The sequence below is a fragment of the Diadema antillarum genome, unplaced genomic scaffold (genome assembly GCF_040938485.1).
Source record: "Diadema antillarum isolate AM-2024a unplaced genomic scaffold, OU_Dant_1.0 seq00000015_RagTag, whole genome shotgun sequence".
NCBI classification, from domain to species: domain Eukaryota; kingdom Metazoa; phylum Echinodermata; class Echinoidea; order Diadematoida; family Diadematidae; genus Diadema; species Diadema antillarum.
The window spans coordinates 1,667,977-1,673,028 of record NW_027271135.1 but is presented as its reverse complement, the minus strand read 5'-3'; the positions used below and the strand labels follow the sequence as shown (position 1 = coordinate 1,673,028).

At 35.0% G+C, this 5,052-nt stretch overlaps 1 long non-coding RNA gene across 1 annotated transcript; it reads right to left on the bottom strand.

Moving 5' to 3' along the window:
- Positions 1-2,083: 2,083 nt before the first annotated feature.
- LOC139725087 (uncharacterized) lies at positions 2,084-4,827 on the bottom strand. The gene is made up of 3 exons (XR_011710534.1): positions 4,786-4,827; positions 2,958-3,086; positions 2,084-2,119 (listed from the first exon to the last, which is right to left on the bottom strand). It is a non-coding gene; the product is annotated as an uncharacterized lncRNA (long non-coding RNA).
- Between the last annotated feature and the right edge of the window lie 225 nt (positions 4,828-5,052).

Here is a 5,052-nt window from a genome sequence, read left to right as displayed (position 1 = left end):
GTTTCCAGAAAATATCTTCAGGCATTGCAGAGATATGGTGGAAATAGTTGAATTTTATGTATTTGACCTTGACCTTTTGACCTTTGACCTTGAGCATGTGCACCCAAAAGTTGATAGGCACAACTTCACCCCCTAATACACATACATGCTAAGTTTCATTAGGATACCTCAAAATGTTTTTTAGTTACGCTTGCCACAAAATTCATTACGGACAGACAGAAGGACGGACGGACGGACGGAAGAACGGACGGACGGACAGAAGGACAGACGGACGGACAACCCGAAAACATAATGCCTCCGGCACCACTTCGTGGCGGAGGCATAAAAACAATGCACTGCAATGTTCACTGATGTATTTATGTTTGGATCACTTATACATCGACAGATCTTTCATAATCATTTGTATTATTTTCATGGTTTATTAATCAAATTATGAAAGCAGCTGAACTTCACACAATGCTATCATTGCAAATATTTTGTAAGCATAAAATAATAATGTGTTGCAATCCACCTTCTTTGCACTCTAAGGTTCCCTATATCAGAATATTAATTATGATATTAATACTAATAATAATGACCTTGTCTACTGCACAATAGCTTTTAATCATCAAAGATCAGAAATCAGACTCTTATGTGCTGACTGATACAGAATTTGCATTTATCCATTTTAAAATGCTTTCTTACACTTTACAAGGCCTATAAATCTTTCTTTTTTTTCAGAGTGCTTCAATTCACCCATTTGCTTTTCACTGAATTGTTTGCACGCTTAATTGTTCTGTTCTGTTTTGTATTGTAATGTTTTTGCTTTTTCTTTTGAAGGGGGATTTTTCTCATTTCTGGTTTGGTTAATACATGTACCTGGCAAAGCACTTATGCCATCACCTATGGACTCGTCTATGACAAAACTCAGTGAAGTTCAGCAGTCAGACTGCAATAGTCTGATTGCAGCTTCATATCTAACACTGCAATTGTGACTCTGTATCACAATATCAACAGAAAGTCACCAAACATGGATTTCTGGTTAAAGGGCTGGTAAAGTTTTGGTTGAGACCTGGTTTCAGATTGATAACATTTCTTCTCTTTTTTTTTTGGGGGGGGGGGAGGAGGGGTGATATAATAAGAAACCTCTTATGAAATATGAAAGATCATTAATTCAAAGAAGAATTCAATGTTTATTTGATGAAAATTGGTTTTGAAATGTTTGAGATATCCAAAATAAAGGAATCCTAATAAAAGGTGGAACCAACCTTTTACTAGAATCGCTTTGTTTTACTCTGCTTTTGGATATCTCAACCATTTCAAAACTAATTTTCGTCAAATAAACATTGAATTCTTCTTTGAATTAATGCTCTGTAGCACTTCAATAGTGGTTTCTTAGTATCTTGCAAAAAAAAGGGGCCAATCCTGTTTCTGAAAGAGCACACTCTCAGTTTTAAAATGATGTACAACTGAATTCAGATGGACTCTCCTATGTATTTGAATATTAGAAAGAAAGCACACACTCTGCAAAAGCATAGCTAGCAAATAGGTTCTGAAGTATGTGGTCTATCTTACCTAGCTATGTTCTGTGCAATAAATGAGACAAAAACCAGGATATAAAACTCTAGAGCAACAATAATGAAGGGATTATCAGATAAAGTTGAAATTGAACATGCCAATTATGTGAACACAAAATAGAAAAGCAGACAGAAAACAATCAAGATGTTGTTAGGTTCTGTAACATTACTCATGTCATTTGCAGCAAGTGCATAAAATTTGAAAATCTATCATGTGTGTAGGTCTAGCGACAATAGACCTATTCTTATTTTCCAAATGATGTCCTGAAAGACATAATATTCGCACTCCATTTTAGGAATTTTTGTTGTGCAAGTAGCTTTTGTCATAAGGATCTATTACAAAATCACCATGACATTTGCATTCATGACTTTCATTACAGTGCTGCAGGTACATGTCAGATCCTCACATCTAATGCAGCCACCCCCCCCCCCCCAAAAAAAAAAAAAAAATGTATACTGTATACCATTAATTTTTGAAGGATTGAATCCACAGCGGTCAAAACCAACATATGTTATATTCAACCTGTCTGCATCACCTTTGGCAAGCTCCATGCCTTGAGAATCTATATGAAAGAAAATAGAAAGAAAGGACAAAAGAAATAGAATATGGAAAAATAAACAATACTGGTTACATACTGAAATATTGTGACATGCAAATCACATCCCCTCACCCTGACATTATACAGAGTGGTAACACGTGGGTGTACAGTTGAATGAATACACACACGACTACCACACATATCATTACACAGAGCTGCTTGTCAGCAATTTCATATACAGTATATTAGCAACAGTTTAACAGCATCAAGGAAAAAAAAACAAAGAAAATCGTCTGGGTTGTCATACACAAGAATTAGTGTATCGGATTCTTCCTGATGAACAAAAAAGGTGTGACACAGACTCAAAATGAAAATGTGATTGTGACTTAAAACACTCATCTGACATAATGTCATTCATTCATGTCAGTAGAGACTTATTTGACTTTTTTTTCAGAAAGGATTGTAACTTATGTCAGGCAAGCTGGGAATTCCAAAATAAACAGAAAGATGATTCAATGGGTTATGCAACAAGTCAGCTGCATTGCTACACATGTCAGTGCATTAATCAACTCTTGTGAGCCGTACTGAATTCCCAATTGTGGCTGATATAGACATAAACATTAAATCAACTCCCAACTGGGGTGTATGAATGCACTTATTTCTTCATTTCTCGTGTGGAACAGTTCACATATAGAGGTGACATTGTTTGTCCACCAAGTCTACAATAATTCCTAAAATAAGAAAGACCGAATTACCTGTAACTGATATGTCATCAACAGAGGTTGCCTTTTTTCAACTGTTACTCAAGTTGTTTATTTTGTAAAATCTTTATACTTTCTAGTTTAATTTGAGAAATGCATACCTGTGTTCTGTCGTAGATAAGATGCTGCTATACAGTTCGTAGTCCAATTGCAGTCTGACTCTGACCTGGGTGAAGTTCAGCTGCAGTTGTCAGTCCCAAGGGCTTGGTGAGGTTCAGCTCTCTTCAGGCCTTTGGGTGTGCAAATATAAGAACAGTTAAATACCATACAAACAGAAACATCGGATGCACAAATGGGATAGTTGGAAAATATTTGAGATGAGTGTACATCTTTATTAAAACAAGCAATAACAACAAAATGTTCATTAATGAATATCAATTTTTTAAGATATATTATGTGAACGACAAGTTGTAATTGCCAGTTTTCAAAGTTTTAATCACTATGAAATGAGCCCCTGTTAGCAAATTGTAAGAGTATGAGGTAATTTTAGTAATGAATGAGAGGGGAAATTAATAACAAGCATTCACTTTATTCAGTTGGCAGCAGAATTATTAAACCCCCTTGCATTATGGACACTATTGCAAAATAAATAACATTACAATTAATAAATCATATACAAATGGTGAACAGATAGTTTATGACAAATGCCTACCTGATCAATAATCTTTGATTTGCATATAGTTAGAAACTTTGATCATTCATGCATGAAGAGATAAGGTCAAATGAGTGCATTATGGTCATTTCAGACCTTTCTGTGATCACTGAAGCATGACATGTTATGGTCTAATGATAACGATTAATTTCTTTTGTTCTTATGGAATTTTAAATAGTATCTTGCCATTCTATACATAACTCTTAGCATTTCATTGGGTTATATTCATTTTGACATGACTTAAACTTTGAATTATCAATATCATGGCTAAACCTCTGTACAAACTCTATGGTGGCAACTTTCACTAGAAATTAGTTCATTTAAATATTTTTGTACAATGAAAAATGCCAATTGAAATATTAAGAATCCTACATCAAATTCCATCATATTGTGTCACCTATCAAAAGATTGAGTGAAACCATATTCAACGAAGCATTTCAGTGATCACTGAAAGGACTAAAAATGACCATAAATGTGCTCACTGGACCATATCTCTTTATACATGAATGATCAAAGTTTGTAACTATATGTGACTCTGCACCTCAAAACAAACAAAAAGTCTCTCCTAACCTATCTAAATATTGGAAAGAAAGCACAAACTCAAGAAAAGTGTGAACTGAGAAAAGAGGCTCTGAAGTACAGTGTCTATTCAAGCGCTTAATCTTTACCAAACCGTGCTGGCTCTGCGATGAATGGGACAAAAAACAGGAAGTAAACCACCAGAGTAACAACAATGAAGGGATTATCAGATTAAACTTAAATTAAGCATGCCTCATTAACACATTCTGTCCATACTTAATGCCAACTTTCAAAGCAGTAGCATTATCCCTTCAAAAGTTATTAGAGTTGAAAATGAAGAGTGTGGACAAGGTTTTTCACAAAGGAAAAAGGGATTCTAAAGACACACCTGATCACAGTATTCTACCAAAAATGTTCGAGATAAACTGCTAAAAAACACACTTTCCTGCCCGTTTTATGATACCAAATTTTAGCATAATGTAAAAGAAGACCCGCTCTTTCAGAAAATATAAAAAAGTCAAGATCGGCTAGGTTGACCCATTCAAATCAAAGGCTACTGATCTGTTTTTTACTTGTAGCAAACTATCTGATCACCACTTGTATGATTTAGAAATAATCTCAGTTATAATGTAATTCATTATGCCAGAGTGTCCAACATGCAAGAGAGGGGTTGAATAATTTTGCTGCCAACTGTAGATGATCAAGATAACATGATTTCTCAACTTGCTTCAATAGCTAAAAATAATCATTTAACACACCAGATGAAGATGGTGGAATATCCATGACACTGTCACTTGACTTTTCCAGTTGCATCTTGCCCCCAGTCCTTAACTCTGAAGTGGATGAAGTTCACATGTTGTCTGGTCCTTGGCTGTTTGGAGTTTATTCAATATACAAGAACAGTTAACATCTTACAAACAAAACAATAGTGCAGGACATGGGACATTAGAAAGTATGTTAGAGATGGGTGCTTTGCCTTTGCTATAACAAGCTATAGCAATCAAATTGAAAAGCCCTACCATTGA